The sequence below is a fragment of the Ambystoma mexicanum genome, chromosome 11 (assembly GCF_040938575.1).
Source record: "Ambystoma mexicanum isolate Mex_15411 chromosome 11, UKY_AmexF1_1, whole genome shotgun sequence".
In the NCBI taxonomy this organism is placed as follows: domain Eukaryota; kingdom Metazoa; phylum Chordata; class Amphibia; order Caudata; family Ambystomatidae; genus Ambystoma; species Ambystoma mexicanum.
Window position 1 is genome coordinate 1,213,841,280 of NC_090934.1, and position 12,451 is coordinate 1,213,853,730.

A 12,451-nucleotide genomic window follows, 5' to 3' on the forward strand; every position below is an offset into this window, starting at 1 on the left:
GGTGAAAAGAGCAGAGCGCGCACTGCTATTTCTGGTGGTGTACTTGTGAAGCAATAGGTGCAAATGAGGAGCTCGAGTCGCAACCCAGTTTCCGGCCTCTCTGCCTACCTCTCGCAGTCAGAGGCATACCTGAGAGGGCAGTCTGCCAGAGGAGCTGAGGATGTGCAAAGAGAGAGGAAGGACAAGGTGTGCTCGTAGCCACTGGGCCAGGACCACGCCAAAAAGGACCGGGTCACTGGCTGCGTGGGCTGACTGTGGCTGATCCCACTCAAAGAGCCGGGCTGTGGCCTGCATGGAGGGAGAGAGGGAGGGAGAGGCAGAGGGAGGGAGAGAGAGACCTTCAGAAATGGACATAGGATAAAATGGCTGGATGAAGAAAGGGGATAATATGCAAAGGAAATGAAGGAAGAAAGAAAGTAAAAGATGAGACCGAAGGACGGAAATAATAGAGGAAAGGATTGAAGGAAGGGGTAATGGTAGTAAAAAAGGAAGAAATATAAATAGGTTCAAGGGAGTAAAATAAGGTAGGGTTTAGGAAAGAGGTAGAAGGGAGGGAAGTGAATACAGGAAGGACATGAGTAGGGGATAAAGGAGGGGAAAATTGAACGAATGAAGGCAGTGAAAGGAGGGAAGAAGGGAACGAAGGTCATACTTGTCGAAGAAGGTGATGAAGGAAGGCGGAAGGCAATGCAAGTGACGAGGTGAACAAGGAAGGGAGGCACAATCCTTGTAAGAAGCAAGAACGTGAAGTAATGAAGATAGGGCTGAACGAGGAGAGGGGGAGGAAGGAAGGGAGTCCAAAAGAGGGTGGAAGAAGAAAGTTATATACAACCAGGAAGACACGGAAGGAAGGACACGAAGGATGGAGTTAAGGGAAGAGAGGAAAGGAAGAATGAAGTTGAAGAACGAAATGATTAAAAGATGTGAAAGAAGGGAGAGAAAATGGGAGGATGTAAAAGAAGAATGGAAGTGAACAAAGTAAGGGAGTTAAAAGGAAGCACTTTGTGTGTGTGCACGTGTGTGTGTGTGTGTGTGTGAGAGAGAGAGAGAGAGAGAGAGAGAGAGAGAGAGAGAGAGAGAATTTCTAAAGTGCAAACCTAGCTGGGTAGCTGGGATGCAACAGAGTGTTTTACATGGGAGCTGTATTCAAGTGGTTACAGGTAGTGTGCAACTATAGCAGAGGAGCTGGAGTGGGCAGGGAGCAAGGGAGGGAGTGAAAAAAGGAGGGAGTGTGTGAGACAGGATGCAAGTGAATAAAGGGAGTGAGGGAAGGAAGGGTGAAATAAAGAAGGGAGCGTGTGAGACAGGATACAAGTGAATACAGGGTGTGAGGTAAGGAAGGGTGAAATATAGAAGGGAGCGTGTGAGACAGGATACAAGTGAATACAGGGTGTGAGGTAAGGAAGGGTGAAAGAAAGAAGGGAGTGTGTGAAACAGGATAAAATTGAATACAGGGAGTGAGTTAAGGAAGGGTGAAAGAAGGGAGCATGTGAGACAGGATACAAGTGAATACAGGGAGTGAGGTAAGGAAGGATGAAAGAAAGAAGGGAGTGTGTGAGACAGGATGCAAGTGAATAAAGGGGGTGAGGGAAGGAAGAGTGAAACAGAAAGAAGGGAGTGTGTGAGACAGGATACAATTCAATACAGGGAGTGAGGTAAGGAAGGGTGAAAGAAAGAAGGGAGCGTGTGAGAGAGGATACAAGTGAATACATGGAGTGAGGTAAGGAAGCGTGAAAGAAAGAAGGGATTGTGTGAGACAGGATGCAAGCGAATAAAGGAAGTGAGGGAAGGGCGGGTGAAAGAAAGAAGGGAGTGTGTGAGACAGGATCTGAGGGAATACAGGGAGTGAGGGAAGGAAGTGTGAAAGAAAAAGGGAGTGTGTGAGACAGGATGCAAGTGCGTAAAGGGAGTGAGGGAAGGAAGGGTGAAAGAAGGGAGCATGTGATACAGGATCCAAGTGAATAAAGGGAGCAGGACTCAAGTCCAGGGAACATGTGGGGGCACAGAGTGCACCCACTTTTTTCAGAGGGTGGACTCAGTCCCCCCCCAGCTAAAATGACAAACAGTGACTGTCCTCTTTGAATTCATGCATTAAAGCCGACCACGGGGATCGAACCACAGTCGTCAGGTTTGTAGGCCGGACACTTCACCACTGCATTATATAACCTGATGAAAAATACCAAACCATTAAAGGTAAAATGTCTCATTTCGGTACTGCAATTCCCAGGGAAAACATTTGTATTGGTTCTTGGAGTTTAAAACATGTACATCTTTTAACGTGTTCAAAAAGGCTATTAGAAGAAAAATCCACTGTGGGCTTTGTGTGTGTGTTGTTTTTATGAAAGGCAAATGACATTTGTCCTGTGCAATTTGGGTGGATATGCAAGGCAAATGTAATGAAATGTGCATATTTCACCTTGATATGCTAATTTCTGTTGACGTCACATCCCATTGCATTTGTTGACAAGTCCCCCCACTTTAATTTTTAGGACTTGACCCCTGAAAGGGAGTGAGGGAAGGAAGGGTGAACGAAAGAAGGGAGCGTGTGAGACAGGATACAAGTGAATAAAGGAAGAGAGGGAAGGAAGGGTGAAAGAAAGAAGGGAGTGTGTGAGACAGAATGCAAGTGAATACAGGAAGGGAAGGACGGGTGAAAGAAAGAAGGGAGTGTGTGAGACAGAATGCAAGTGAATACAGGAAGGGAAGGACGGGTGAAAGAAAGAAGGGAGCTTGTGAGACAGAATGCAAGTGAATGCAGGGAGGGAAGGAAGGGTGAAAGAAAGGAGGGAGCGTGTGAGACAGAATGCAAGTGAATACAGGGAGGGAAGGAAGGGTGAAAGAAAGAAGGGAGTGTGTGAGACAGGATCCGAGGGAATACAGGGAGTGAGGGAAGGAAGGGTGAAAGAAAAATAGAGTGTGTGAGACAGGATACAAGTGAATACAGGGAGTGAGGGAAGGAAGGGTAAAAGAAAGAAGGGAGTGTGTGAGACAGAATGCAAGTGAATACAGGGAGGGAAGGAAGGGTGAAAGAAAGAAGGGAGTGTGTGCGAGACAGAATGCAAGTGAATGCAGGGAGGAAAGGAAGGGTGAAAGAAAGAAGGGAGCGTGTGAGACAGAATGAAAGTGAATACAGGGAGGGAAGGAAGGGTGAAAGAAAGAAGGGAGTGTGTGAGACAGAATGCAAGTGAATACAGGGAGGGAAGGAAGGGTGAAAGAAAGAAAGGAGCATGTGAGACAGAATGCAAGTGAATACAGGGAGTGAGGGAAGGAAGGGTGAAAGAAAGAAGGAAGTGTGTGAGACAGAATGCAAGTGAATAAAGGGAGTGAGGGAAGGAAGAGTGAAAGAAAGAAGGAAGTGTGTGAGACAGAATGCAAGTGAATACAGGGAGTGAGGGAAGGAAGGGTGAAAGAAAGAAGGGAGCGTGTGAGACAGAATGCAAGTGAATACAGGGAGTGAGGGAAGGAAGGGTGAAAGAAGAAGGGAGCGTGTGAGACAGAATGCAAGTGAATGCAGGGAGGAAAGGAAGGGTGAAAGAAAGAAGGGAGCGTGTGAGACAGAATGCAAGTGAATACAGGGAGGGCAGGAAGGGTGAAAGAAAGAAGGGAGTGTGTGAGACAGAATATAAGTGACTACAGGGAGGGAAGGAAGGGTGAAAGAAAGAAAGGAGCATGTGAGACAGAATGCAAGTGAATACAGGGAGTGAGGGAAGGAAGGGTGAAAGAAAGAAGGAAGTGTGTGAGACAGAATGCAAGTGAATAAAGGGAGTGAGGGAAGGAAGAGTGAACGAAAGAAGGAAGTGTGTGAGACAGAATGCATGTGAATACAGGGAGTGAGGGAAGGAAGGGTGAAAGAAGAAGGGAGTGTGTGAGACAGAATGCAAGTGAATGCAGGGAGGGAAGGAAGGGTGAAAGAAAGAAAGAAGCATGTGAGACAGAATGCAAGTGAATACAGGGAGTGAGGGAAGGAAGGGTGAAAGAAAGAAGGGAGCGTGTGAGACAGAATGCAAGTGAATACAGGGAGTGAGGGAAGGAAGGGTGAAAGAAAGAAGGGAGCGTGTGAGACAGAATGCAAGTGAATACAGGGAGTGAGGGAAGGAAGGGTGAAAGAAAGAATGGAGTGTGTGAGACAAGATGCAAGTAAATAAAGGGAGTGAGGGAAGGAAGCGTGAATGAAAGAAGGGAGTAGAAATGAAGGTGAGGGAAGAAGGGAGTGAACCCAGGCTGGGGTGTGGGAGCGAAAGACTACCGTCTGCATTGGTTTTGTTTTGCACGCCCCTAGTTTCGATTGGTCCCTTCCTGCCACGGATTTCTAGAGCCCTATTGATTGCGGGCCGGACCAGGATCGCTTTCATTCCTCTTTCCTGCTCGCAGCAGCTTCTCTGCAGCTCGAATTACGCCCCGTCTACCTTTTTGTTGTATTTTTACACTGCACATTCACATCACTCTGCAAAACCCCCAGCGCAGTGTACACACATCGAAAGATATTGGAAACAATCAAAATAAACAGCAAATCAGACCGTGTATTCCTGGGCATTCAAGGGCTGGTAGCAGCTCCCTGCTCACATGCGATTGCAACAAGATGGACACAATACAAGATGTGAAGGGCATTTTTACACCGCCAGCCCAATCAGACACATTTATAATCACCCATCTAGGCCGTTTAAAGTTGATTGGTTGCAGCTTTTACGTTTTAATTAGTCCTTGGCAAGCTGGGCAGTGGTTCTTTTCCAGGACATCAGTTATGAAGATGTCAAAGCTTCTCCAGCCGTCACTGTGTGCAGGCTTCCTCGGCCGACATGGCCAGTCCTACACGGCGACACTGCTAGCTAGCAAGGCTTGCTGAGGAGTGTAGCTACTGTCAGGCACAGTGAGTCTGTAAAGACCTCAGGAGTAAAACATACACTTACAAAATGAACCACCCGAACACTTACCCCCACAATTTTCCACTGTTGCTCCCAAGACCACTCTGGACACCACCCATTTCAAGCCCCTTGCTGATCTGGCAAGCGTGGATATGCAGGCCTTTGCCTTAAACCTGCCCTTGAGCGTGGCATGCAAGGGTATAGGTAAGGTGGGGCAAAGAGGCACAACATGTCATAATAGATTAAAAGCATTGCTTGGGTAGGAAAAGGGGTGCCCAGTGAGGGGTGCTCCAAAATATGGAGAACTGCAAGGAAGCGGTGCCTCAACGTGCAGTCGCGTAACAGTGAGGAGGGTGCAAATAGGGTAGGTGCAAAGACAACTGCTTTAACCATGGTATGCGCAATTAAGAGGCTGTATAGTGATGTTCCTGCCAAGGTGGGTGCAGGAAAAAGGGTGGTAACATAGAGTGTGTTTCTAGCCATTGTCCACTTACTCTGAGTATTACAAACCTCAGGGTGGTATGGAACAGTTTTAATAATTTGGGCAAGTAGAAACACAATGTACTGTTATCTAATGTATGTATATAAGCAACTTTTTTATTTATTTATTTATTGGTCATTTGTTAGGTGCTTGCACAATTAGCAAAAACAGTCGAAAAGTGCCCAAAGGGCAACAGGGTGGGGACAGGGGGAGGTAAACAATGAATTACAACAATGATAAATAATTGAATTCATATTACAAACAAATAACGAGAATAAAGGGGAGACAAACCTACTATGCTTTGTGCATGTTCAGAAACTGTAAGTGCAGAGGGGATGGGGTGAATGATAGGTGCTGTGGTGCTCAGGATGAAGTGCTAAGAGGAGGAAACATATACGCAACCACCCGTGAGGGTGAGCCTATGTAAGTGTGGTAGAAAGACAGCGGCTGCTGGGATGAGGGATGTGGGGTCAGGGCCCCGAGGAAACATAATGGCCCTGCACATCTGTCACACTACGGTATGATTAGCAGGAAAGAGAGGAGGAGACGGAAAGGTCTTGAGGCTTTTTCAGAACTGAAGGAGGCCATGCTCAAGATGCAGAGGGAGAGGGAGACTATTCCAAGGAAAGTGAACAACTCCCAGCCCTCTGTTTAGCAAACCGCTTAACACGCAGTGAGTTGGTGCCAGAGGAGTCTAGAAGGGGTCAACTTGAAGTGTTGTTAAAAAAGGTATCTTTATTTCCCTTTTAATAGCACAAATACATAAACAGAGGAAGGGGCAGATTCCTTTTAAGAAAGAAACACAAACAACTCAGTCGACTGTCATCCATTGTGTATTCTCTATCTACGCAGCCAGGACCCCTTTGATATCCTATTTATGCTTTATATTGGGGGATATTTTGGATCCCCTGCAGTATGCTTCTTGGAACACATCCATGTTACCTTGTCAGCCCTCTAGAGAGTATTTCCTCTATACCATCCAGGCGCAATAAATTGAGTTCAGATATGCAAACCTTGATGAATGCACATCCTGGCCGAAGCACGTACATGTGATGGCTGCTCAACCCTGGGCATGTCTTTCTGGCAATGGACAATCAAAGCCTGCATAGTGGCATTGCCGTGGGAATGGAGGGCTTGGCAGCCGAGCAGAAAAAACTAAGCGCTGGACTCAAACTCTCACATACTGTACTGTGGCATTAGCACCCCATTCCATGGGCTGGAACAGGCGGTAATGGCCCGGCAGCCTGAGTTAATGGCCCGAGCGAAGCGAGGGCCATTAACGAGGGCTCCGGGCCGTTACCCTCCATTCCAGCCCTTTGAATGAGGTGCTAATGCCATTAACACCTCAGGTTAGCAAGGTGTTAACCCGGGCTACCACGGTGATAACCCAGGGGTGCAAAAAAAAAGTATTTTCATTAATTGAACAGGATGCCGGCTACGTCCTACTCAATGAATAAAAATCCTTATCCAAAATGGCTGCCATGGGTTTAGAAGGCAGGGCTCCGCCCGGAGCCCCTCTTCTATTACCATGGCGACCGGAAAAGCAAGGAGGGAACCTTCTGTGCTGCAGCAATCAGGTAAGTGGGACCAGGGAAGAGGGTTGGGAAAAGAAAAAATAAATGGAAGTTGCGGGGAAGATGGTGGCCAGCGACGGAGAAGGCAGCCTGCAGGTTCCATGGATCGTGATTGACTGCACCCCCCACCCCGGGTGCAAAAGTCACTTGAATCAAATAATGGAGCATACAGGTAATGAAGATGCTACTCCAAATTTGGAATTAAATAAGGAGTCAGTTAGATTTCTTGGGATGTGGGCTACCCGGCGTACAAGCTTCTGCTCGAAGCCGTAGAAGGAAAATAACATTGGTTTCTAGCATAGTCTCTGAGGGTATCTGCAGTCTGCTCGCGCACTGCTGCCCAGCCTCGTGGATATGTAGGCAGTGGTGAGCCGCTGAATAGTCTCTGTGACGTAAAAAGTGTGCCGTAGCTGAGCCATGCAGCGGCAGAATTGGACAATCCAAAACAGCCGCATGGAACGCCGTAAGGAGACCCAACAGCGGCATACAGCTCTATCAGAAATATGATAAATACATTTGATAAACCTCTCTCAGCCTGCTACTCTAACATCCTTTCTAGGTTTGGATTTACTAGAATGTGACAGCATTGTCTGATGAAAAATACTGGGACAATTTAATAACTTCCACATGATAGAGATAGACAAGTGGACATCCAAGGGTGGGCCCTGAAGCATGAATGTGAAAGTCCAAGATTGTAGACTAAAATAACAGTGTTCTTTTCATGCTGTTACTGTCAATTCCCGCCACATTTCAGGCATTTCTTAATGCCTCCATTGCTATTGTAGGGTTATTGCCGCGATTTCAGGATGAATTTCATCGAGTTGAAACCTTTCAAGGGAGATTTGAAGTCTTTTTATGCGGTGTCCGGACATTTCGTCGAAAAAAAGGTCGACAGGACAAATGGTTGACACCATTTGGTCGAAAACCAAATGGTCGAATTTTTTTTTAAATTTATATATGTATATATTTTAGGTTTTCGTTTAGGGAAAAAAAGGGTTTTTTAGAAAAAAAAGGGGGTTGGCGGGGATCCCCCCCCCAAAAAAAAAAAGTGAAAATAAAAAGAAAAAAAATTCGACCATTTGGTTTTTAACCAAATGGTGTCGACCATTTGTCCTGTCGACCTTTTTCTTTCAATAAAATGTCTGCTAACCTTTTTCTGCTGTGTATTTCTGTATACTAATCATGCCTTGAGAGGATAGCTAAGGGGCAACTTGCTCTCGACACAGAGCACCACAGGTTTGATCCCCGGGTCCGTGCTTAGAAACCTCTGGGTATTACGCGCGTTATAAATAACCTATTATATCATATTATGACCGGCGCATACTTGGAAGAATATTGGGTACTGACAGTGCATCCAAGCTCTGCATCTTCTGTGCCACCTTCCCCTTTGCACTCTTCCTTTCACACCCCTTCTGTTGTCTCTGCGCTCCATTATAGAGTGAGCACATTTCTATTTCACCTCATTCTTTCTCCGTACCCTTTTTCATGCTTTTCCGGAGCCATTGGTTCTTCTGGCAGAAATAAGAGCTGCTTAGGTGAACTGACCGCAATTTATCTGCTCAGGCCCAGTTTAAACACACATGCCTTTTTTTTTGTTTTGTCCCCCTCCTCCAATTTTAAGGGAGTGGGGAACACCCCCGCAAACCCCCAAACTTGCAAAATATCAATCATGGGGAGCAGGGGACACCCACACAACCCACGCTCTCCATGGTTGGTATTTTGTAATATATGCTATCAACTTGCCCCGAATACCAAATCACCCCTGCAAAATACAACCAAATTGGTCATTAGGTCAATTGTTTTAGGTCAAATATACTAATACCTTGTCTACCCGTATCACTTTGTGCTGTACTACCCCGCTACTTGCTACCCTACAGAAACCCACAAATTCCCTCATCATCTCCTTACTAGCTCAGCCTATTGGAACTCACTTTCCCCCCACTCACTCACACTCTCTGTCTCTGCAATACCACAGTCTTCTTATAATGCCCAGCTCTTTCTTCACTCGTGTGATGATCTCTAGGGCTGTCCTTTGTACTATAGCAAAACAAAAGAGCTGATGGCTGAATTAATCTTAACCTCTGGCATTGCTCGGGCAACCCTCCAGACCATCGTTCTTCACCTGCCAAGCCAAAACATGCCTGGGGATGCTTGTTGTCTCGTGCAGAAGGGATGTGACCTAGCAGTCTAGGCTGGGCTGCTCCTTTTGGGGTGGAACCAAGCCGGATTTGCATATGGACTTTCCCCTTCGGTAATGACTTGGCAGGCTGAAACATGATGGTCTAGCGGGTTGCCCAGAGCAATGCCTGTGGTTAAGATTCATTCTAAACCTTCCAGCCATCACCTTTTTGTTTTGCTGTCTTTTGTGCTAAGCCATTCGACCCCAGACCATAACAGCTCTGCCCCATTGCATTATCTCCCCTGTTGTTGCCATGTGTCCTTGTCTCTGCCTGATTGCTTGCGCATTTCACCGTGAAATGTCCACAAATCCAAATTTGCATAGTCTAAAGTATCACAATAAACACGCTTGAACCTCAAATCACTGTGCTAAACTGGCAAGTTTTTTTGTATTAGCTTTACCAACTCTGGCCTGTGCCCCTGACCCCTTTTCACCTGTTTGCTTTCCATCTGCCCATTCCCTTACAGTGGCTACTATCTATCGGCCACCTGGTCAAATTTCCTCCTTCCTCTCTGAGTGGGCTGACCTCTCCTCCTCACTCCTGGCCTCAACCACTCAACTCCTCTTTCTTGGTGATTTCAACATCCACCTGGATGCCTCTTGCCCCCCCCTCTGGACTCTTTTGTGACCTCTGCGACTCTCTATCACTCTCTATTCGCCAGTCTGGCCCTACCCACTCTGCAGGGCCCACTCTTGATGCTCTGATCTCTTCTGACCTTCCCCTCTCCGTCCCTCTCTCCACTCCTCTCTCCTGGAGTGATCACTTTCTCCTATCCTCCCACCTCACCCTCCCCACCCCACAGGCAAAGCCACCCTCATCACTGCCACCCACCTTCTCGGTCATCCGACCCATGAAGCGCGTGTCAGTTGAGGCTTTCGCTGCCACCTTCTCGCCCCCTCCTCCCCCTTCGGCTGACTCCCACCCTGACACAGCCCTCTCCATGCTCCACTCTGCTATATATGATACTCTTGATATCCTTGCCCCTGCCATGAGAATCCGCCTGAAGCCCAAAGCCAAATGCAACTCTCCTGGTATGACTCGGATCTCGTCACCCTAAAACGCAAGTGCAGGGTGGCAGAGAGGAAATGGCATGCTTCATGTACATCCTCTGACAAACCGGCCTGCAGCCTGCTCCAAAGGCAATACCGTCTCTCCGTCCTCACCAAGAAGAGAGCCCTTATCTAAGCCCGCATCCCTGCAGCATCTAACAACTCGGCCAAACTCTTTAAAATCTGCAAGGAGCTTGCCAACCCTGCTGCAGTCTCTACCTCTCCTGTCCCCTCCCAGGCCCTCTGCACTGCACTGGCCTCTCACTTCATTTCTAAATCTCAGGACATCCTGTCCTCACTCTCCTCCTATCACCTCCCTCCCTCTCTTCCTGGCTCTTCCTCTGGCCCTTCTGCAGCCGCCCCTCCTCCCTCCTTCTCTGCCGTTCCCCTCTTTTCTGCTGACGAGGTTTCCAGACAAGTCCGATCTATGAAAGTCTTGTCTAAACAGGTTCACCCCTGCTCCTCCAAAACTATCAAGGACCACATCGACTTCCTGGCTCCTGCCTTGGCTGACTTTTGCAACCACTCCTTCGCCTCTGGAGTCTTCCCATCCCCCCTTAAGCACTCCCTTGTGAACCCTCTTCTTAAGAAACCCTCTTCCGACCCCTCCTGCCCGGCTAACTATCGCCCAATCTCCATCACTCCCTTCCTGGGCAAGCTCCTGGAGAAACTGGCCATCTCCCAGCTTAATCCCCATGCTGAATCTGTTGGTAGTCTTCATGACCATCAATCTGGCTTCAGAGCTGCCAGAAGCATGGAAACTGCTCTCCTGAACATCCATGAGGACTTGCTCTCGAACCTCGACTCCAACTCTCTGTGTGTTCTCATTCTGCTCGATCTCTCTTCTGCCTTTGACACTGTCAACCATGCCATCCTGCTCAACCGTCTCCATGATAACCTAGGTATCACTGGTCAGGTTCGGGCGTGGCTGACCTCTTTCCTTTCCAATCGACCCTCCCAGGTCCAGCTGGGGTCCTTCCTCTCTGACATCTTTTTCTCTACCTGTGGTGTCCCCCAGGGATCTTATCTCTCTCCCTGGCTGTTCAACCAGTATCTGGCACTCCTTGCCCACCGCATCGCCACTCTCTGCCCCAACTTTCAGTGCTATGCGGATGATACCCAGCTCATTTTCAGGCTACCCTCGGCCTCCTCCTCTCCTTCCCTCATCTCCGACTGTCTGTCTGCTACCCAGGAATGGTGTGCCGCCAATGACCTCTGCCTTAATGCCAGTAAGACTGAGATTCTACTCATCGGCACACCCACTCCCTCCATCCCTGCAGCTCTCTGGCCAGCCTCTCTTGGCCCACTTCCTGCTCCTACTTGCAAGGCAAAAAACCTTGGGGTCATCTTCGACTCCACACTCTCCTTCTCTCCCCATATATCTGACGTCTCTAAGAAGTCACACTACCAGCTGCACCTCCTCAGAGGTATTCTTCCCTTCCTCTTCTTCCCCCAGAAGCTCACGGTCTCCAGAGCCCTGGTTCTCTCGAAGCTGGACTACTGTAACAGCCTCTATCTTAATCTGCCTGTCTCCACTCTCCGCCCTCTGCAACTCATCCAGAACAGGACTGCAAGACTTGTCCTTGGCCTCCAGCCCAGGGACCGTATCTCTCCAGGACTGAAATCTCTACACTGGCTCCCAGTGGCTGCGAGGATTAAGTTCAAAACCCTCTGCATTGTCCACAACGCCTTCTGGGGCCCAAATACCTTCAACTCTCTCTTCCTAAATATCTTCCTACCCGAGCCCTTCGCTCATCTGTCGCCAACTCCCTCAGGGTCAGCCGCTTCTCGAAGCAATGAGCTGGGGGTCAATCTCTCTCTGCGGCAGGGGCCTCCCTCTGGAACAGCCTTCCTGCCTCCCTGAAACTTGAGGAGAACCATCTCCGGTTCCGGAAGCACCTCAAACCCTTCCTCTTTGCTTCTGCTTTCTCTCTCCCTCTCCCCTGCTAAATTCCTCCCTGAAACTGCACTGAACCTGCACCTGGGTCACTTTCACCGACCTCGGTCCTTGGCCCAGCCACTCTCCACTTGCACTGCCTCCCTGGCAACCCCTGCACTGCGGGACTGTCTCTGTATCCCTACAGCCCCCCTCCCTGCACTTGTCTGCACTTACATTGCACTTGCCACCAGCTGGCCCTATTTATTTATTTTTTATTCTACTTACCCTGTTCTGCACTTCCCCCCCTCCCCTTCCCCTTGCACTTTTCCCTTCCCCCTACCCCTGCACTTTCGCGACCTGAATGACACCTGGCCTAGTAGGATCGTTGTCTGTCTTCCCCTTGTTCCCGCCTCCCCGCCTCGTCGC

General features: G+C 48.5%; 1 protein-coding gene across 6 annotated transcripts in view; it reads left to right on the forward strand.

Annotated features, from left to right (window-relative positions):
* Positions 1 to 12,451, forward strand: part of LINGO1 (leucine rich repeat and Ig domain containing 1) — a 6,683,609-nt gene that overhangs the window by 6,544,789 nt on the left and 126,369 nt on the right. The gene's annotated exons all lie outside the window — the stretch shown is intronic.